General features: G+C 43.0%; 1 long non-coding RNA gene across 1 annotated transcript; it reads right to left on the bottom strand.

Annotated features, from left to right (window-relative positions):
• Nucleotides 1–680: 680 nt before the first annotated feature.
• On the bottom strand, nucleotides 681–20,812 carry LOC125119350 (uncharacterized). The gene is made up of 3 exons (XR_007133075.1): nucleotides 20,749–20,812; nucleotides 19,424–19,481; nucleotides 681–1,647 (listed from the first exon to the last, which is right to left on the bottom strand). It is a non-coding gene; the product is annotated as an uncharacterized LOC125119350 (long non-coding RNA).
• Nucleotides 20,813–23,389: the final 2,577 nt, after the last annotated feature.

The following is a 23,389-nucleotide window of genomic DNA, read 5'->3' as shown; positions in this document are numbered from 1 at the left end:
AGGAGGAGAGGAATGAACCTTCGTTGAGATCATGTGGGAAAGCACAAATGTTGTGATAATAAAGTACTAGACACCATAAAAACACCCAGTAATTTTGGAAAATTATGTTGAAATGATTCATTTGACAGGTCCCAGAAACTAAACTAAGGATTTGTTTTCCAAAACAAAATAGTGCCTCTCTGTACAGACTCTAGACTGCTCCCTAATGCAGTACAGATGTTTAAGAAAGACATCCAGCATCCAACAACTTCATTGATGGTATTCGCAGACTTCTAAGACCAACTTCTATCTCCCTTCTCTACTCACCTTCTCACGGATGTGCCTACTGATGTAAGAGGAGGTGGGCCTGTCTATGCTACCACGTGCAGGTGCTGGGGCAATAACACAATGGTGGCTTCCAGGAAATATAATGAAAATTGCCACCACCAGAGTCCGTAGGATATGATATGTATACCAAAGATTCAGGTCGCCATCTCCTTTAGTTTCAATAATGGATTGTTCCATTGGAACAATGTTTAATGATCACTTTCTAAATTCCCACAACATATCACCCCAGGTCATCCGGGGTACATAGGCATGGCCTTCACTCTTAAGCCCACCTCCTCCAAATCACTCCAGCGCATCCTTTCCTTTCCCGAATTCTAAATTCTCTATTTTTAACACATGGTCCTTACCACCGAGTCCCACAGCTCATCTTCCTCGGATTTCTCCATGTATATAGTATTCTTTGTTTCCACCTAGATGGCAGTTTCCCTCTTTGTCCTTCTCCTTCTTCCCTGGCCCATGGCATTGGACTCGAACTGCTTGTCGACGGAGCCCACGAAGTCCCTACTTAGTGTATGTTCCTTCGGAAGGAGAACAAGCTAAAGATGGTGTCTCCAAATCTCCTCTGAAGACAAAGTTCAGCCAGAAGGGAGAAGCATGAATTTCTGATGAGGGATCTGACAACGTGAAAGAGTCTTTGCTGAATTTTCCTGGATGTTGCCTATAATTCCCCAACTGTGCTGGGTAGACACTTAGCTGCCTGAAACAGATAACACTCACTCACTCGGGCTTAAACAATATGAATGCATTGCTTCAGATAACTAAAAGTCTAGAAATGGTTTGGGTTCCAGGAGAGATAGGGTTCAATGCTGCTCAGTAACCTCATTAAGCACAGGGGTTATTCCAGCCCTTCCATTCTGCTGTCCTTTGTGGGAAGGTTGGATATTCTCAATATAAAGACGGCTGCCCCTGGATATCAGGCTGCTGCTCCTTGCTCACACCCAGCAGGAGAGAAATGAGTGAATGTAGCATCTCCCCAAAACCTTCTCCTTTAGTCTGATTGGGCCAGAGTAAGTCATGTGTTCACCAATGATTCAATAACAGCTTCCAGAAGAACGCTATATGCTGAACGATGTCAATCAAGGCTTCTTAATAGCAGCACTAGTGATATTCTGGATGAATTGGTCCTTATTTCCAGGCCATTCAATATTTTGTAGGGTACTTACCAGCATCCTTTGGCTTTATAATTACCTATCATCACAGGTCATATGAATTAAAGATGTTTCCAGACATTGCTGAATGGCAGGAGAGGGGAATTGCCCCTGGTGGAAAAGTGCTGGTGTAGACCAATCAAGTTACTCATCAGCTCATCTGTTTTCTCATCTGTAAAATGGGAATCATGATAGTAGCGCTCTCATCTGATCATTATGAGAATTAAATGAGTTACTTTATGTAACAATACAGAGCAGAGCAGGCACTGTGTAAGTGTTAGCTATAACTTTTATCCACTACTTCTAGTGACTGGAATGGAGGAGGCACTCAATAACTGTTTTCTGAATGAGTGAATTCAGTGAAAACGTCATTTGTATCCAGGTAATCCTGAAGCAGTTCAGAAACATGGTATTCTGTAATACCAGTCCTGCTGAAAATATCTGAGACTGGGATTACACTCTGGGGGGCATTTTAATTTCTTCAGCTGAGAAGTAACCCTGTGTTTCCACTGGAATGGAATGGAATGCCTTATTATACATACAAAGGTAAAACCTGGTGCCCTTCAGAATTTATATGGTCGTTAAGAATGAGAAGGGTGAGCTAGTAGGAATCAGTGTTCTTAGACGGACCTGCTGATTCATTCATTTAACACATGGAGTGAGTCTTCTCCGCGCTACGTCCTGGAAAGCAGTGCTGAGAGCATTTCCTTAGCTGAATGCTGAAGAGTTGGAAAGCAGTGCTGAGAGTAGTATCTTGATGACCTAAGTCTAAAAGTGCATTTTTTCACTTTGTTACTGCTGATAATAATGTTCATATGTGAACAGTGCCCCCGTACGGGTTTCAAAAGGACTTTCACGTGCCTCTCTGAAATTATGAGTGGGAGTGAATCCATTTCACAAAGCTATTTTATCTCTAGAAGCTGAACTTAAGGAGTCCTGAAGGAAAACTCAAACAGGCCACACAAATTGGCCAGCGTTCAAGGCCTGGAAATCACTAAGGCTGAGGTGGCCAGCTGGTGATCATAAAGCTTTTCATGTGAAGATGGTGGTGATATAAATGCTTCTTCAGGGACATTTCTTGGAAAATTAAAACACATGGTGTGTGGACACACCAAGGGTTAGGCCCCATTCTGTGACCTCATTTACCCTCATCCCTGCATAAAGGTCATATCCAAATATTACTTAAAGTAAGTAATAAAGAGCTTCTAGTTAAGCACCGTGGGTGTAAGAGGAGAAGACCATACTGAAACGCCGCTAATATAGATCAGGGGAAAGATTTACAAAACCACATTCCTCCTAAGTAATCACTGACAAAGAGAATGGGGCAGGAGGCCGCACCAGGTAAGAAACAGGGAAGCTGGGAAGAAGAGGGTGTGTGTGTGTGTGTGTGTGTTGTGTGTGCATAAGAGATGTATGTGTGAGCCTGTGAAGCATATTGCCGTGTGTGTGAGTATGTGAAGGGTATGTGTGTGTTGTGTGTGTGTGTGCGTGTGTGCATGTGTGTGTGTAGGGAAGTTGCAGGAGGAAGAAGGTCTCTTCCACCCAACAGGAAGTTGTCTTAGTCAGCTCGAGCTGCCATAACGAAACACCCCGGCCTGAGTGGCTTAAACCGCAGACGTCTATTTCCTACAGCTCTGGAGACTGGGAAGTCCCAGATCGAGATGCAACCCAATCTTGTTCCTGGTTGGCTTAAGGAAAGCTACCTTGTCATCATGATCTCACGTGGCCTGTCCTCTCAGAGGGCACTCGAGCATCTCTTCCTCATCTTAGAAGGGCACTAGTCCTTTCAGATCAGGCCCCACCCTTGTGACCTCATTTAACCCTCACTATTGCAGAAAGGTCCTGACCCAAATACACTCACATGGGGAGGTGGGACTTCAACATACAAAGTTTAAGGGGAAATAGTTCCTTCTATAGCAGAAGTCAGTAGAGGATAGGAGATGATAAAATCAAGAAGAAGCCTATTATTTAGAAAAATGATGGCGGATATAACAAGTAGCTAAGACTTAGGAGAGAGTGCGCTTGGGGCCAAAAACCAAACAAATAAAACAGCAATAAACACACACACACACACAAAACCCCAGGGTACAGAGGACCGAAGCAGGGGATGTGGGAATTTGCTAATAATTATTATTATCTGACTTTAAATTTCAGTTCCTCCATGAAGGTTCATTTGACTGAAGTTTGACTGATTAAGGCTGGGAAGAAGAGGAATAGATGGGGTGCCTTGTCATTTATCATCCAAGCTGGGGCACATGTGAGAATGAAAGAGAGCACTGTTAATGACATGGGGACAAGAGGTGCAAATGGAACAACCCTGGATAATTTGGGGCTTATGATCAGCCTACGTACAAGGTGTCAAAGCTTTGGCTTCATTTAAAATGTGGGAAAGGGGAGTTCCCTTGTGGCGAAGTGGGTTAAGGATCTAGCAATGTCACAGCAGTGGCTCAGGTAGCTGCTATGGTGTGGGCTGGATCGCTGGCCTGGGGACTTCCACATGCTGTGGGTGTGGGGAAGGGTTAGGGTTAGTTCAGCGTTTCGGGGCAGAAGGATGGCTGCCCTTTCAGCATTTGTGGAGTGGCGGACAATCAGTTCATCTCAAGGGACATCCGCTCAACTGAGTGGCAGCACTCAGGGTAGTCCCTGACCCCTCTGCCAGACATCCCGTGGCAGAACTCAGTGCCCCTCTGTGCTTGCTAAATATCTACTCTACATCTTTATTAAAGAACTACCACCCCCCCACTGACACTATGATTTTCTTATGTGTCCTGAGCTCCCCTTGCAGGCCTCCCACCTCCAATACTGGATGCATTTTGGAGTAGCAAGACTGTATTCGTGTCACCTGTTCCCCAGATTCTATCATAGTAGGATAAGAAGTATGTACTCAAAATGTTTTTCCTAAATAAATATTGAGCAAAAATATAATGGGGATAATAAGCACAGGGGACTCAATATTCTGTGATAACCTATGTGGAAAAAGAATTTGAAAAAGAATGGAGGTCCAGGAGTTCCCATTATGGCGCAGTGGTTAACCAATCCGACTAGGAACCATGAGGTTACGGGTTTGATCCCTGCCCTTGCTCAGTGGGTTAAGGATCCAGAGTTGCGAGCTGTGGTGTGGGTTGCAGATGTGGCTCGGATCCTGAGTTGTTGTGGCTCTGGCGTAGGCCTGCGGCTACAGCTCCAATTAGACCCCTAGCCTGGGAACCTCCATATGCCACAGAAGCGGCCCTAGAAATGGCAAAAAGACAAAAAATAAAATAAAAAAAAAAAGAATGGAGGTCTGTATATGTGTAACTGAGTCACTTTGTTGTACAGCAGAAATTATCCCAACATGATAAATCAACCATACTTCAATAAAACTTTTTCTAGAAAGAAATATAAGATAGGGGAAGGAGAGCAAGCAAATGTATTTAAGATTGCCTTTAAGGGTCAAAAGAAAATAACTTCTATACATTGCCAGTAGAATGTAACTACCTGTGGGTTTCCTAAGGACGATTTGACAATGTATACCAAAAGCCTCTATTTTTTTTTAATTTGTTTTTTGTTTTTGCTTTTTTAGGGCTGCGCCCAGAGCATATGGAGATTCCCAGGCTAGGGGTCTAATCGGAGCTAGAGCTGCTGGCCTATACCACAGCTCATGGCAACGCCAGATCCTTAACCCACTGAGCAAGGCCAGGGATCAAACCCGTGTCCTCATGGATGCTAGTCGGATTCATTTCCGCTGCACCACGACAGGAACTCCCACCAAAAGCCTCTGAATCGATCCTTTGACTCAGGAATATTGCTTCTAATATCTTCTAAACATATAACCATAACCATAGATATGTACAAAACTTGGCTGTAACAACATTTTGATAAGCAGAAAACACTGGAAACAATCCAATGATGACTGACTAATTAAAACACAGTCATCCAAAGTAAGGAGACCATGCAGCATTACACATGACATTGCAGAAGAGCATTCAAGGGAGTTCCCGTTGTAGTTCAGAGGTAATGAACCCAACTAGTACCCATGAGGATGAGGGTTCGATACCTGGCCTCACTTAGTGGGTTAAGGATCCAGTGTTGCCATGAGCTGTGGTGTAGGTCACAGACACAGCTTGTATCCAGCATTTGCTGTGGCTGTGGTAGGCCAGCAGCTGCAGCTCTCACTTGACCCCTAAACTTCTAAAACAAACAAACAAACAAAGCAGTGTTCAATAACACAGAAAAAGGCTTCTCAGATATCACTTGAAAAAATAGTTTTTAAGATGTGTATATAATACAATCCTATTTTAGTTAACAAATACATGTAGAAGATCTTTCCATATCCATGTATACAGAGAGATCCAGCTTATTTTTTAGCAACTATAAGAGGCTCCATTTTATGGAACTACCATGAATGTTTAACAAATTCCTATCGAAGGACAATTAGACTGAATATATTTGCTACCATAAACAACAGTGCTGATTCTTTTCTGCATAAAGCGTTTTTCCTTCAATCTTCCCAAGGCTTTTTCTTGCCATTCAGGTTTCAACTTAAATATTACTTGCACCGTATCACCCTCTTTTATCACGACCTGATATTTTATTTATTGTCTCATTTCCCACTAGAAGGTAAGCTATTGAGAGATGCCAACAAATAATTGTTGGAAAAATAAGTGAATGAATGGATGGATGCGTGAATGACAAATAAGTGTCATATGTACAAGCTAAAAACAAGGCAGCAAAATGTTCACCATGGTCATTTCTGTTCATAAGTGAGTTTGTCTTATCCTTTATGTTTACCTGAATTTTTCAAATTTCTTGCCATTAACAATGCATACTTTTGTAATCAGAAAAAAAACCTGAAAAAAGTTACATGTATTATTAAAGCATGGCTGAACCCACACAATGGTTGGGAGAATACAGAGAAAAATATCAGGAACCATACTGAAGTCTGGTTGTGGAGCAAAGAAATAATGGAGAATAACACAGACTGATTATGGGATATGACTAGTTTTTAATGATGTTTTTAAATTGAGATGCTCTCACTTTGGCTATTTAGTGTTTTCTATAAATTGTACAAATATTGATGGGGGACTAATTTTTTGAATGTATTATGGATCAAGTGTATGTAGTAATTCATGGCCAGTGTTTTGCTATTTAAATTGCAAAGATCACTCCTCACTTTTAAAAATCCTCCAAGACTATTGCTTTTTTAAAAGAAAATGAAATAAAGAAGGAAGGAAGTTAGGAAGGAAGGAAAGAAAGAAAAGCAGAAGAAAGAAAGGAAGGGAAGGAGGGAGGAAGGAAGGAAGGAGAAAGGGAAGAAGGAAGAAAGAAAGAAAAGCCATTAGGATATATTAACAAAAATAAAGTAAAAATATTTGTCAACTATATTTTTCACCAGGGAGTTCCCATCGTGGCTCAGTGGTTAATGAATCCGACTAAGAACCATGAGGTTGCAGGTTTGATCCCTGGCCTTGCTCAGTGGGTTAGGGATCCGGCGTTGCCTTGAGCTGTGGTGTGGGTCGCAGACGTGGCTCAGATGCTGCGTTGCTGTGGCTGTGGTGTAGGCCGGTGGCGACAGCTCCAATTCGACCCCTAGCCTGGGAACCTCCATATGCCACTGGAGCAGCCCTAGAAAAGGCAAAAAGACAAAAAAAAAATTTTTTTTTACCATTGCCTATTTAAATTCTACATGGAGCCACCTCAGAGTGACATTCTGTTGGAAACGCTGGTTGGTTGTTTTTGACTTGGACTCATTTCTTGGATCCTATGAAGGCGGTCCTCCTTCAAGGTGATGTGCTCCAGCGAGGGCACTGTGACTCATGAGTAACTGCTGCTTCCCCTTGGAATGGCACTGCCAGACAGACACCAGCACAGAGGCATCTGATGCAACTCTGGATGCTCAAGGTGCATTGATGGCAAGGAAGCTGGATCCATGGGGATCACTTGCGAGGCTAGAATTTGGCCTCTGGACTTGATAAGCCCCCAGAGTCAGATTTAGGAGAGTAAATAGGAATTCTTGGGGGAGATTCAAGTAAAATTTAACTGGGATAAACCACTAGCCTGGACAGGTTACAGAAGAGAATCAAAGTTGATCAACAGCTAGATTAAAACAAGACTTTCATTTATCTGCTGATTAATTTCTTCACCTTAACTGATATCATGGGGTCCCATTGCATTTAAGCCCCTGAAATATTTTAAGAGCTGGATATTCCCAACTGTTTTCAACAAATCTATTGCGTATTTTCAGGACTGAATGTTCCCCCTCTAAATTCACATACTGAAGCCCTAACCCCTGATGTGACTATGTTTGGAGATAAGGCCTTTACAGAATAATCAAGGTTAACCTTGAGCTGCTAGAATTAGTATCCTGAGAAGAAGAGAAAGAGAGACCAGAGCACTTGAGCACGCTCTCCCTCTCTGCATGCACACAATGAGCAAGGGTCGCATGGGGACACAGTGAGAAGGTAGCCATCTACAAGCCAGGAAGGGAACCCTCACCAGGAACCAACCACACAGGCACCTTGATCTTAAACTTCTAGTCTCCAAAACTATGAGAAAATAAGTGTCTGTTAAGTTACCCAGCCTGTAGTATTCTGTTATGGCAACCCAAGCAAACTAAGACACTGGGGACAGAAAAATGTCCATTGGAATTACTGCAGTCCCTACAGCAAAAGTTAAAAATAAAAAAGTACCCAAGCCTAATAAAGAACATGTAAGGGGATTTCCTGTTGTGGCTCAGCAGGTTAAGAACCAGACAAGCATCCATGAGGATGTGGGTTTGATCCCTGACCTTGCTCAGTGGGTTAAGGATCCAGCGTTGACCACAAGCGGTAGGGTAGGTCACAGTTGCTGCTTGGATCCTACATTGCTGTGGCTGTGGTATAGGCCGGTGGCTGCAGCTCTAATTTCACTCCTAGCCAGGAACTTCCATATGTTGCAGGTATACCCCCCTCCAAAAAAAAAGGAGGAAGCACAATTCTACTGCAAAATCTCTGCATCCCTTGCCTCAAGACAACTGCCTTACATAGCCATCCACAGTCCTCTTCCTCAAACAGGCTCACCTAGAGCTGCCCTGATCTCAGGGGTAGGACAAGACGTAATCTTAAATGAAAGTTGGACTGGACAATTTAATATTGAAAATGAAGGAGTTCCCACTGTGGCTCAGCAGGTTAAGAAACCAACATAATGTCTGCGAAAATGCAGGTTCCATCCCTGGTCTTTCTCAGTGAGTTAAGAATCCGGCGTTGCCACAAGCTGTGGCATGGTTCGAAGCTGCAGCTCCGATTCAAACCCTAGCCAGGGAACTTCCATAGGTCACAGGTATGGCCATAAAAATAAAAGAAAACGAAGTTGTTTGGGAAGGTCCCACGGTGGCAGCAGGTTTAGGATCTGGCATTGTCTTTGCAGTAGCACGAGTTCCAACCCAAGTCCGATGCAGTGGATTAAGGATCTAGTGTTGCCACAGCTGTGGCATAGTTCACAGCTGCAGCTCAGATTTGGATTCCTGGTCTGGGAGCTTCCATATGCCATGGGTGCAACCATTAAAAAAAGGCAACACAAGACAAGACAAGAAAATGAAGTTGTTTGTGAGACTTAGAGTGACCAGAGGGTTTCTCATTCTTTAAGAGTGGTCATAAAAGCCATGGACATAGTCTAGATTCATCCAAAAGGTAACTAGCCCTGGAGAGAAGTTAGAAGGGAAGCTGGTGTCAGGGGAAGGGAAGATTAGTTCCATCCCTATGCAATTAACACAGATCATCCCCAAAAGAGTTTCAGTGGAGTAATGGCAAACTATGGAAGACAAACTATCATAGGCTAAACTGAGCTAGAAGGAGCTGAGAATGTAAATGCATGAGCAGGAGGGCAGAAGGTAGCAGCTGGAGGATTCTGTGGGATACAGAGAGGGTTTTGTTTTTTTTTTATGGGAGAAATTAGATCATGTGTGAAAACTTGTGGAAAGAAGCCAGCAGAGGGGATGCTGATCAGATCAGAGGGGGCAGAACGGGGGCTCAGCTTTGGCCTCAGATGAGAGGAGTGGGCAGGTGCCTCTTTCATCAGAAGAGGAAGGCAAGGAAAGGGTAGGCATGGGACAGGCAAGAAGCTGAAGGAATGGTCATCTGACGCCTCCTCCAAGTCTTCTGTCAAGTGGGAAGTGAAGGGAAAGCTGAAAGCTCAGCACTGACAGGAGGATGGAGAAGGTTTGAAAGAGCCATCTCCAGAAAATGAGAGGCAAGCTTTGTTGGGCTGGGTGTCCTGAGGGTGTCTGGCTGAAGCTGGAAAACATGTTTAATTGAATATTCATCAGGACTACCCAAATGTAGCAACTATTGCCATGAAGTCCCTGGAGTCTGGGAATGTCTGAGTGAAAATGCAACAATGTGGTGATCACTCTGATTCAGAGAAATTCAGGGAAATTGCTGGTCTGAGATGCTTTAATAGCTCTGTCCCACGTGAATCTGCATCACTATTGTCCTTTTCTTTTTTTTTTTGAGTTTTTTACATAAATGGATGGTGTCTCCCAAGGAAACTTACAGCCTGAGCCTGGGGAAAAGACATGAGAGAGCTATTACCTGGTAACAGGTGGTAAGACTTTGTGACTGATGTTCTGAGGATATGGTTGCCCTCCGTTTTGTCTTTCAGAAAGTCAATGACAAATCATTGTAAGGAAATAGTGACGCACAGGCCCCTGCTCTCTGATCTACTGACAGACTAATCCACAGAAACCAGATAAGGACTGTAATAGGGTGGAGATGAGGGTGTGTGAAATGCGAAAAATAGAGAGGAATGAATGTGTCATGCTGTCTTCCAAACTCACCGTCTCAGATAAAGTTCTCATAGAAATTAATTTTCATAGAGAATACGGCAGAGTATTTTAAAATGGCATTGTCCAAAAAAGATATGATTCATCTATTTTATTCTGCAGGGTTTCCACATCACTTAGCACAGTACCTGGCATAGAGGTAGATGCTCCATAAATAATTGAGTAATTGTGTAATGAATCAATGGTGCTTCAGGGTGAAGGGCTGACCTGCTCATCTCAGGGTACCTGCCTTGTGTGTACATGCATGCACACGTGCGCACACACACACACACACACACACACACACACAAAACACACATATATACTCATAGAAGGCTGCTTTTCTCCTCTAAATACCCATGGCAATTTACATGTTAGAGAAAAATTAGCATTGTTGCTGGAGAGAATTTCTTAGCTTGCTGACAATGAAACCAATGAGAGATAGACGTTGAGCTGAGGCAAGGGGGAAGGAATTTGGTGCAAAGATTGTGGATACAGTGAGGCAGGCAGGAGAGCCAGGAACTTTGGAGTTCCAGGTCCTTCTGGAAAAATAATTTTGCCCCATGATAGCTCTTATTTGTCCATACCAATTTTGATAGTAAGCAGGTAATATGAACTTACTGCTGTGGCAACTGCTCTCGGTAAGCTGCAAACAGGAATTCTCCTGGCACGAAAGTACAGTCCTTATGAGCTGGAGAAGCCTTGGCAAACAATTATGATGACTCATCCTGTGCTTTCAGGCTGTTTTGTCTTTGCTGGAATCCTTGGCGTACAACTACTGAAGGTTTTTTTTTTTTTTTTTAACTTAATTTCCTTTTGTTTTAAATGGAATCCAGACCCAGGACTAATTGTTTTCTACACTCTAATGCTTGAAAAATTCATCACCTCGCCTGTCCTATAAAGAGTTTTGTTTTTTTCATTTTGGGGCCACACCCGCAGCATATGGAGGTTCCCAGGCTAGGGGTTGAATTAGAGCTTTAGCTGCGGGCCTACATGCCACAGCCACAGCAACGGCTTCTGTAACCTACACCACAGCTCATGGCAACACAGTATCCTTAACCCACTGAGCGAGGCCAGGAATTGAATCTGTGTCCTAATGGATACCAGTCAGATTCATTTCCGCTGAGCCACAACAGGAACTCCAAGAGGTTTGGTTTTTTTTGTATGTTTGTTTTTTTAAGTTAACTTGTTGGTTCTCTTTTACATTTTAGACCAATGGTCAAAACTGAAATGATAAACTCTAATCTTCTGACATAAGAAAAAGAAAATAAATGAGCATTAGTCATATACTAAGTCTCTGAATTACAACTGAAGGCAATGCAAGATTGAATCGGATGAGCGTTTTTAGCACCTGCAGACTCCGGGGTGACGTCTGGGCCCTCCCATAGATGGGTGCACCAGCTGCTTTTGAGGGTGATGCACGGGAAGAGGTTTGCATGATTTGCCACACGGGGTGGTTTGCACGGTCAGCTTGGTTAACCCAGAAGTGTGCTTCCCAGAACTCCCTTCTCGTTTTGGTTCTGGGTTAGAGTTGCACCAAAGTGCATGAGCTTTAGAAGGTTGAAGTGAGGCAGCATGATGACCTCTGAAGGTCACTGTAATTAAACGTGGTGACAAATGAAGAAGTGCTGCAGATTCCAGTTGGTCCATGATGGCACCAGGTCCACAGTTTGCTCTTCTCCCACCTCCTGACCCTGCTGACCAACTGCAGCCTGGGGTCTAGGCCCCTCACCAGAGGCTCGGACCTCCCACGAGCTTTCCTTTATGGCTTCACTCCTGCTGTGGGATGTGCTCAGTGGTGTCACTGACTCTGCCACTGATCCTTCAACTCCCCATCTATACCTTCATGTTCTCTATTCCTCCTGTAATTAGGTGAGGTCTAAGATTTGTAATAAACCCTCTGTCTATAGTGCATAGTGGTTCTCTTTCCCTGTTTGAATCCAGAGATACCCAGTGGGAGGGGATTATTATTTACTTGAGGGTTCCTATGGGAAGAGGCATTATCACTCTAGAGTCAGAGGTACTGGGTACCAATCCAAATTTCACCACTACAAGCTAGTTGATCTTGGACAAGACATTTAACCTCTTAAGCCCTAGTTTCTTTACTTGTGAAATGGAGCCAGTAACCTTAGCTACCTCATGGGGTCATTATGAGGTTTAAATGATATATTTCATATACAGCACTTAGCCTAGTAAATAGTAAATGCTCGGTGAATGTTAGTATTTTTGATGGAGCCTCCTATCCAAAGGGGAGTCTGGTAGTAGAGCTTAAAATATATGGAGAGAAGCAAATGAATAAGTGTAGGTTTTTAGGACTTGGGGAGAGCTGAGGTTGGAGAGATAAGCTGGAATCAGCAGTAGGGAGGCAGGATGGAAGGAATGGGCAGTTTGGGGTTAACACCGTGAACAGTGAGTGTCTACACATCAGGGCCAGACTCTTAAAACTGCAATTCGGAATGCAGTTCTCTCTGGCTAAAATTCTCCTTGCTGGAAGGTCAGGCCAGGTCTCCCTGGGTTCACTGTGTGGGAAGCTGCCATATAGGGTCTAAGGGATTTCCCAGTGCTTGTCCATGGCCATTACTCTGCCTCGAACATCGAAGTTGGCTTTTGTGGCACTAGAAGAAACTCAAGACGGCCTGCCCACTTTGTTCCCCTCCCAGAGTGCTGGAGTGGCCACGGGTGAAGGAAGGAGGAGTTAAACCACACAGAACCTCACACTCTAACCTCAGTTAAAAGAGCTGAGATTCAGGGTGGACGGTTGCCTGAGTGTAACGAGATGACAACTGGGTAAGCAACCAGTTCACAACCCTCATCCCCACCCAGAGACCCAGGAACTTAGCTTTGAGTTGGAATAGTGCCTAGATTGGAGGAATAAGCCCACGCAGCCCTCCTCCTGAACAACTGTGTTCAAATGGGGCACTTCCAGGTGCAATAGAAACCTGTAAGAAAATGGAAAAAAGATCTGAAGATCCTGTCGCATGAGAAAACATGACTGGAGAGAAGTGTGGGTGCGTAACTTCAGAGAAGGCTCTGGAGGCACCTAATAGCTGTCTTTGGCTCTCTGAAAGGTTTCATGTGAAGACAGGTCTGGGATCAGTGCATGCAAATTACGAGAGGATACGTTTGCCTCAATGTATTCCTGCCATTGATGATAACAATTGATAATGATGATGGTCAGCATTCACCGAGCACTTCCTAGCACCAGTCCATTGCTTTAAACAATTTTGATGTATTATCTTGTTAAAAATCTTACAATATTCCTATAAAGTATTGAGATACACAGAAATTAAGTAATCAGCCCATGTTTATAGAATTTGAATAACAGGAGCGAGGACTCAAATCCAGGAAGTCTGTCTCCAGATCCCCTGCTCCCAATCACAGCACTCTGATTTACAATGGAAGGGAATTCCTGCATCCAGCAGGAGTCTGGGCTGCATTATTTCTGAGCTTTGCTCTAACTCAGATCCCTTGAGGTCTTTCTGGGCTAGGATGGTTGGTGTTCAATGCAATTCAACAAGCAGTTATGAGGCACTGCCCATTCACCAGGCTCTGGACTGGGTACTAGGGATTACAAGATAAGAAAAATAGGATGGTCCCATAATAGACAAAGGGCTAAGGAACTTCTGTGGTCCATGAGGATAGAATCACAAATCTTCTCTCTGAGAGCTGCCAAACTTGTTTAAAGGGCAATGTTTGGGGAGTGCCTGTTGTGGCTCAGTGGTAATGAACCCCACTAGTATACATGAGGATGTGGGTTCCATCCCTGGCCCTGCTCAGTGGGTTATGGATCTGGCATTGCCCTGAGCTGTGATGTAGGTTGCAGATGTGGCAGGGATCTGGCTTTGCTGTGGCTGTGGTGCAGGCCGGCAGTAGTAGCTCTGACCCCTAGCCTAGGAACTTCCATATGTTGTGGATGTGGCCCCAAGAGAACAAAAAAAAAAAAGGCAAAGTTTGGCTTTGGAATCCCCATCCCAGCTCCTTGTATCACCCTCTCCCCAGGTTCCCAATGTCATCCAGCAAATCCTGCAACAAGCATCTCTCTGTTGCGAGGGGTCCTAATAGTATCTTGAGCAGCAGAGTAAATGCACATATAAACTAGGCAAACCAGGTTTAAAGGCTCAGTTCAATCAGTGACGAGTGGGATAAACCATGTGTTTAAGATAAAGCAACCAAATGTGTTAGCTCTCCTTCCATAGCTGCCAGTTCATGCTTCTGCCTGTATTTCATCTTTTAAAGAGTCTTATGATTTACACCAGCCTGCTTAGACAGTCCAGAATAATCTTTCCATCTCAAGATCCTTGACTTAGTCATAGCTGTGATGTCTCTCTTGCCAGCCCCAGCGACATATATACAGACTTGGGGGATTAGAACATGGACACTTTTGGGAGGCTGTTATAATACCTAATGCAAATACCAGCTGTTGGTGAGGCTGGAGCAACTAGAACTCTCACACGCTGCTTGCTGGGAATGTAAAATGGTACATCCATTTTGGAAAACATACACATGAAGACTTGTACATACATGTAACTTTATCATGATCACAACCTGGAAACAACCCAAATGTTCATCTACATGTGAGTAGGTAGATGAAAGAGGTTGTGGTATATCTATACAATAGAACATAACAGTTTAAAAAACGAACAAACGACAGGTGTATATAACATGGATGAGTAAAAGACACCAAACACAGAAGCGTACATACTGTGAGACTCCACTCATACAAAATCCCACGATAGGCAAAATGACGATAGAAAGCAGATCAGTGATGTCCCGGGACCCAAGATTTAGGTTAGGGAAGCTGGCTCTAAAAAGGAATGAGAAAAATTTTTGGACCAACAGAAATGTGTTATATCTTGATTGTGATAGTAGTTACATGAAGTATTCATGTTACATGTTACAACTCATCGAACGCCATTCAATAAGTGAATGAACTTGCTGTTTGTAAATTATATCTCAGAGCTCCCTGGTGGCTCAGTAGGTTAAGGTTGTCACTGCTGGGGCTATGGTATCGGCTGTGATGAGGATTTGAACCTTGGCCCAGGAACTTATGCATGCCACGGTTGCGGCCAAGAAAAGAAAAAAAAATTATACCCCAACAAAGTTCATTAATTTTTTTCCTGGAAGGCTATCATCTGCCCTCCTGTGGAGACTAAATTGCTTCCGGGAATTTCTTCCTGTCTAGCGGGAAGTGCTTCAATTGCCATTGGGTTCCACTTCCTCTTACCCAGCCCTCCCTGGAGATGAATGACAGCTCTTCATCAGCTTTCAAGTTATTTAAAACATTTAGCCAAACAGGAGCCAAGCCCTGAAAACTCTTCCTTCAGAGAGCTTCCCTAAACTGTACCTTATCCTTGAAAATATACCCATTCTCTTTATTTCAAAGAACCCCAAATTTTTCTTATTTGGAGAAAAATAAGAGAAAATCTGGAACTACAAATCTAGAAGGAATTTTTTTTAAATTTTTTAATTTATTTAAAAAATGTTTTATTAATGTATAGTTGATTTACAATGCTTTGATCATTTCTCCTAAACAACAAAATGATTCATTTCTACATATACACATATCCATTTAGAAGGAATTCTGATAAATTATCTGATCCTAATTGGTTCTGCTTCCTCCAGGCTAAATCCCATTTCAGTCAGGCCATCAAAATATGTCTATGAAGTTCTGCTCTGCTTTGACCTAATTATAATAATAGCTCTCATTTTTTCAGAGCTTACTATGTCCCTGGGCTGGGCTGAGTACTTTATATGAATAACATGCAAATTAATCCATAGCAATCTTATGAGATAGATACTATTATCATCCCCACTTTATGGATGAGAAATTGAAGGCAGGGTGGTTAAGTAACCTGCCCACTGTCAGTGGAGAACCAGAACTAGGATTCAGAGCCACAGACTGCAGAATAGTTAATTAACCATTGCCATATACTGCTGATATTTGTTCTATAGGGCTTTCTTTCCTTTTCTTTTTCTTTTTTTTTTGGTCTTTTTGGGGGCCAAACCTGCAGCACATGAAAGTTCCCAGGATGGAGGTCGAATTGGAGCTGTAGCTGCCAGCCTACACCACAGCCATAGCAACAGCAGGTCTGAACCGTGTCTGTGACCTACACCACAGCTCACGGTAACACCAGAGCCTTAACCCACTTATCAAACCCAGCGTCCTCATGGATACTAGTAGGGTTTGTTACCACTGAGCCATGACAGAAACTCCTATAGAGCTTTCAACTCTATAGGAGTTGAAGTGGGGCTCTATAGGAGTTGAAGTGGGGCTCTAGCTTCACTGTGCTGTGGCACCTTGGGTTAAGAATCCCACTGCAGCAGCTTGGGTCACCGTCGAGGTGCAGGTTCAATCCCCAGCCTGGTGCAGTGGGTTAAAGGATCTGGCCACAGCTGAGGCTGGGCTTCAATCCCTGGCCTGGGAATTTCCATCTTCCATTGGTGCGCCCATTAAAAAAAAAGAAAAGAAGAGAAAAGTCTCTAGGAAGATCCTATTCTACTCTTTCTCCCAAACCTGTGTTGTTTTTTTTTTTTTTTTCACCTGAACCCCTGGGACCTTTGTGATTAAGTAAAATGATTCCTAAGCAATAAACAGCATGCCTCACCAAATTCCTGATTTATAGAGGAGACATGAATGAGATGCCGTAATTTTATAAAGAGTGTTTGGAGAAGGAAGCAAGAATACGGCATCCATTCATTCACTCATTCACTGAACATAATTTAAACATTATGGGGCAGTTACGAAGCCAAGTCATTGTGTGGGAACCCAGGGGACATAAGACAGACATGGATCTTATTCTCAATGCCTAAATTTTCCAATGATTATTGTCTTTCCCTGTTGTTGGCCAAGTTCCACCTCTCAGTCTGAACCATTCATTACAGCCTGACACAGCCAGCCCTGTCCCTGGAATGACCCTCTGGATGCTACTTCCCTGATGGGTGTAGGAAAGTCAGGATCCCTGTGGATTGGCCAAACAATCACTCAGGAAAGAATAGTCTCCCCATTCCTGTTCTCTCCCACCCTTCTCAGTGAGCTGTAAGGAAATGGAGAAATAATGGGCTGGGATGAGCCCCAGGACCCCTCAATAAACTGCTCCCCCTTAATAAACTGCTCCTACACACCCCTCTCGTATGTTAAATGGAAAGAAAATGAGCGGGTTAGATCTCTTGCAGTTTCAAAAGAGAACTGAGTTCAATTCTATACAATAGATGCTTAGTTACATCATAAACAACGGTATGGGAACACGGAGATCTGCCAGAGAGACAAACTGTTCCTAAAAGTAAAAAACCCTGATGTGCAAACAGATATTAGCAAATAAGCAGCTTATTCCCCAGATGCTGGGAGGCCAGATTTCCCTGAAAGGGAAGAAGTCCTAGAAAGTGAAGGACTGGCCAGAGGCTGAGGCTGATGTCGATCACCTGCCCAAAGTCTGGTACGTAGTAGGTACACTCTATATGTGGTTTGCAGCTGTCCTAGTGGGTGGCATTTGATAGTTCCACAGGGTACGTGGTGCTCCGGCCCTTTAGCACAGTGCCTGGTTTAGTCATTCAGATTTTGATGAACAAGGAGTCTTGGGGGGACCCTTGCTCCATATAAATGGACCAGTCCTATATGATAATATAAAAGGCACCACGTGATCCTGTCTGCTTAAACAAACAAAGCAAAATTCTTCCACCAGCCACAGAGGTTTTACTAAAATTTGTAAATGCACAGAACATTTACTGCCCTAGAGCACTATCTTATGGTGAAGGACCACAGTGAGCCTGGGATGATATTTGCCTTCTAGAAGCTACATTTTAGGATGTGCCTGTGTGTGTACGTGGGTAGAGAGGACAGGTATCCATTAATAATTATTATGAAAGAACACAGGGAATCATGGAGGAAGGAAATTCATATTCCTTGGAGAATCTAGAAAGGCGTCTTGAAGGAAATGGAATTGAGCTGAGCTTAAAGGAAGGGGTGGGGTACATATTCCAAGAAAAAGGAATCTCTGGACAAAAGTAGAAATTTATGGCACTGGAGAGCATATTTAGGAAAAGGCCAGAAGAGCCTGTAAGAGACCAATGAGCTGTCTGTCTGCACTGTGAGGCTGTGGGTGCCTCCGTGGCCAAGAAAGTAGCACTGGTTTAAGACCGTCACAAGCCCTAAGTATAGAAATTTGATTACAATGCTCTCCATGTGCTACGTGAAGTTTTAAAAACACTGAATTACAAACTAAGGCTAAGGAAGCCCCACAAAGTTCTGACTTTGCTCATGTAGAAGTTTGATCCCTTAAAAAAGAAAAAGAAAAAAACTCTTTAAAAATTTCTTAAAAAGAAAAAATAATCTGATTTGGAGATTCCGGAGTTAGACTAGAAGCAGCTCTGCTGCAGGGAAAAATGAACTCTGGGAACTCAGGGGATTAAGACTCATGCATTTGGTTGGGGCAGCCCCCAGAGGCAACACTCTTTCAAGTGGTGACTTCAGATTCAAGGCTCCTTGCAAACAGCGACTCTGCCATCCACTAGAGCCTCCTTGACCCTCTACTGACCCTCTGCATTCGGCTGTCCAACCACCAGAGAGAGGTCATGGCACATTGCCCAGGTAGGCGGCAAATCACATCCATCCCCCGTTCTAAGTGCCAGAGCTAGTCTTCTGGCTCCATCCACCCTGTCTCTGCAGAGACCAAAAATGTAGAGAACCATACATGCATTCCTTTCCTGTGGCTGTTATAACAAATGATTACACACCTAGTGGCTTAAGAAAACATAAATGTACTATCTTATAGTTCTGTAGGTTAGAAATCTGATATGGGTCTCACTGGGCCAAGACCAAGGTGTCACCAGGACTCTATTCCTTCTAGAGGCTCTAGAGGAGACTGTTTTCTTGCCTTTTCCAGCTTCTAGATGCGGCCCACATTCCTTAGCTTGTGGCGGCCTTCTTCCACCTCGAAGCCAGGAACAGTGCATTTCTTACAAATGTTGACACCTAACTTAATGAATATTTTTTATGAATATTATTTTGATTCTTAATAGTCAATGTTTATGCTGTTGTAGCTATTGTATTCTCTTTCCATATTTCCACTCTTATTATTTTTTTTTCACAATTCCAAAGTAAGACTGCATGTGATACCTGGTTGAATTTACTTAAGGTAGTTCCCTAAATTTGTTTAAAATTTCACCAAAATCTTACCCCACATTTCAGCATTGAAATGAAAGTTTCTTGTGCACAGAAGTTCAGGCAGACACACCTAGGAGAAGCAAAACAAAGTTTGTTTAAAAAAAAAAAAAAAGGAATGAGCACCTTTCCACATGTTTTGGTAAAGCAACAACAACAGTGTCCTTTAGACCGAAGTTGGGTTTAATTTTGTGGTCCAGACACATACAGTGAAATTAGAAGCAGTAAACATCCAGGCAGAACAATTTGGTGTAACTGACTTGTCCATCGTGAAGGACTCAGACGCTATAAACATGAGTCTGACAAAATGGCCTGGCTGATTTTTTCAAGAGGAAATGTTTAACTATCCTCAGTACATAACTTAAGAAGAAAACAAAATATCTGCTTAATCCAATAAGGAAATGCAGAACAGACACAGGTATTCCTTTGTATACCTCAAGTTCAAGATCAGTATTAAATCTCCAAAAGCAGTAAAGCTCCCCCAAGATAGCAGCTTCTCACTGCAATGCTCTGCATAGCTGCCAAGGCCAAAAGGAAATAACAAGAACTTATATGGAGAAAGATATATTTTGCTCTAGTTCATAAATCAAATAAATTCTGTATATGTTTAATGTTTCTTTTTTCCCAAAAAAGTTTTTTCTGCATCAGTGAGGTGACTTAAAGAATTAAGAGTATTTGCAGCAATTCACTTCTGACACCTCTGTCAGCACTGATTGCCACACACCATGAACAAGAAACAAATGTCCATGGACTTCAACGCCCTTTCCATGTGCGATGCTTCATTATCGTATGGGCCCTGAGTCTGTGGTGACCCAGAGCCAGTTTGCACCAGCTCTTAAGAACCATTGTACGTATTTTTCCCAACACCAGGTTCAAGAACATCTCAGGGCTAATTTGAAATGGCCACAGTGAGTGTTTACAATACCATTGCCAAAAAAAAAGAAAAAAAGAAAAAGAAAAAGAAAAAAAAGTCAAATACTGCAAATGAGACTATTTTCTATTATTTACTTCCGAGAGCCAACTGTTAAGCCCACACTGACTCCAAATCTGCTTTCAGGACTTATGTGGGCCAACCATCCTTCTAAATCCTATTGGTTCTGTTGTTTAGTGAGACTTCAGGATTAAGAGGTATGAAGTCCTATGGCTTTTAGTAGTTTTATCAACAACAACAAAAATAGATTTCTACCTATTACTTAAGAGGAAGTGCTTTGAATCCTGCTTTCTTTGCTAGAATAAGGACAGGAATCTTCTTCCTTCTTGTTAACGGATGTATCCCAACAACCTGACAGCACATGGTAAGTGCTCCATAAATATGTGCTGAGTAAATGAATCAGATTTACCCAAAGCTGGACCACTGCCTTCCTGGTAGGTGATTCCACCAGGCTTTCTCTGTCATTAGTATTGCAAAATCTCTGTGGGGGGGAAAAAAAAAAAGAATAAAACTCCTGCCAATAACTCCTTCTTCTGCATGCTCATAATAATTTAGAAAGTACATGTTATCTACATCATCTCTTTTTTATTATACATATTGTGACCCCTCCATGCTAATAGCAGCTCCAAAAATGTGAGTGAATTTTGTTTTAAAAATATTTCATTTATAGTTTTATTATTTATTTCCATGAATATATCACATAGAAAGGACTTATCTTTGGCTGTGCCTCTTAGCCCAGTGCAAGCCCATTTGCAACAGGTGTGATGGCCAAGCCTGCACTCCAGGTCTCATTGCCTCCTGTGTCCTTGGCCTGGGCAAGAGTTCAGGCTCAGCACATGTTTATGAAAGCAACAGTGCTGACTTTGCCTTTCAAAACTCTGGAGAGATTTCAGCAAACCTCAAAGGAAGAAAGGCGGAATTTCTTCCTACAACTTTGCATGGTCTCCACCTCTCACACACAGAGCAGCTTATAATCTTGGTCTTGGCACGAGTCACCTCTCAAAGCAATTCTTCCTTAAAGATGTTTACCCGGGAGGCCAGCCCAAGGCTTGACTTGGATGGAAGCTGTACATGCGAGTGAGGCTGACTATGTCCTTGGCCTTGGCCACCCTGTCTTTTGACTCAGAAATAACCTAAACTCCTCTGATGTCACAAGCTTTGAGAAGTTCTGCTTCTCAAAGACAGGACAGCCTGAGACAATCAGTGTTTAACTGGAACATTGACAGTGATGATCAAATTAGACAGCTTTCCTTTAGTTTCACTGTCACTGATGGCAGAAGTAATTCTGCAAACACAGGCCTGGAGAAAAACATGTTTGGGATATACTTTGAGTTCTTGAGAGGCATTATATTTCTAGTTAGAAGGCTTCAAGCTGCTGGCAGAAGCACACATGCCACTATATTGCAACCACTATGAAATAAACAGAAGGCTACAACACACAAGGCCAGCACGCTCTGAACTGATTTTCTGAGGAAACTCCCTAGGGACCCAGAGTCGTAGAAAACTCAACAGAAAAAGACCATTGACCCCATCCGAACCCCCTTTACCCAATATAGGATTCTGTAATCTTTGAGCTTGCCAGTTGTTGCCAGCAGAATTCATCTATTCTTCAGATGCTTCACAGAAAGTAGTTTTCCTTGGGGTAGTACCTTCAGAGATAGTTGGAAGTGAGAGAACTGCATGTTCTAGAACCCTCTGTCTTGGGCTTTGGAGCCAACTGGCCAAAACACCAGGCAACATGTTCCCGGTCAATCAAGGTCAAAGCTTCAGGCGCTGGTTTATATTGGTGGAATATGTATTTACATGTATGTCATGTATGCATGTTTGTATTATGGGACAAAGGGTCCCTGTCTCAGAAGGCAAAGGGAAATGATGCTTCCTCCTAGTGGCAGAGAGTGGAAAATTGAGAGAAACAGCCACTTAGAATAGGCTAGAGTATTTGGAAAGGATCTCAGACTCCAGATAATACAGACTCTACCCCTCCCTGCCTTCTAAAAATATGGCTCTATGCAAATCTAAAAATCTACCTACCCTCTTTGGTTAGCCCATTCAGATCCACTTAATACCAACGTATTTTTCATTACTTCCTGTGTGCCTGACACAGTTCTGTGATCATAGAGGACACAAGGAGATATTGGGCAGGACTGTTGCCCTCAGAAAATGTATGTACAGGGAGCTCCCTTGTGGCACAGTGAGTTAAGGATCCAGAGTTGTCAATTCTGTGGCTCGGGTGGCTGTCGTGACACAGGTTTGATTCCTGGCTTGGGAATGTCTGCATGCCACAGGCACGGCCAAAAAGATAAAAAAGGAAAACATATGTATAATTCCATCGGAGGGACCAGCCTGTATCCTAGAGCAATTAGGAATAAGCAAGTTTTCATTTGTATGGCTCAGTTTATATGTCAACAGTGTAATCTTTCTTTGGCTCCTTCCATAAGCTGTCAAAGATTTGCATAGCCTCCTATTCCACCTAGCCGCATTTCTTGCCTCTTCTCCCTTACATTCTATATTTTAGCCACTGCTGACCAGTCCTCTCAGGGAGCCAATCTCTAAGGCTTTCTAACACATCGCTAGAAATCTAACAAGGCATAGGGACAGAATTGCCAGAATTCCTCCAGGAGTGGACCTCACCCGAGGTTCTGTGATAAGCTGCTGAGAGAGGGGAAGGATATCCCCCAAGGACATGCTTAGGTAACTGCTGAAGATTTCTAAATTGCTTTCTAAAATGTGAGCACATGTGTCCACCTCGCTGCACAGTTTTGTATAACTGAGTCAGGGGACAAGGAATTGATGTGCTTGGGACAGTGAGGTGAGGAATCATGTGTCGTCATCAGAGTGCCCTCCTAGCTTTCCTCTGAACAAAATCAAAGGAAACCAGTCAAAAGTGAGTTGAGAGGGCTACTAAACTACCTGGAGTTTTCCAGATTTCCCATGCCTCTGTGCTTTTGACAGATTTGCCTGCAACCATCCTTTCCTACGTGATACCAAGTTAATCTCAAAGTCAAAAAAGCTATTGCCTCCTCCAGAAATTCTTTCCTGAGTCCATATTA

This window comes from Phacochoerus africanus, unplaced genomic scaffold (genome assembly GCF_016906955.1).
Source record: "Phacochoerus africanus isolate WHEZ1 unplaced genomic scaffold, ROS_Pafr_v1 Scaffold_81, whole genome shotgun sequence".
Lineage (NCBI taxonomy): Eukaryota > Metazoa > Chordata > Mammalia > Artiodactyla > Suidae > Phacochoerus > Phacochoerus africanus.
Note: the sequence above shows the minus strand (reverse complement) of the source record. Positions and strands in the feature narration are given on the sequence as shown.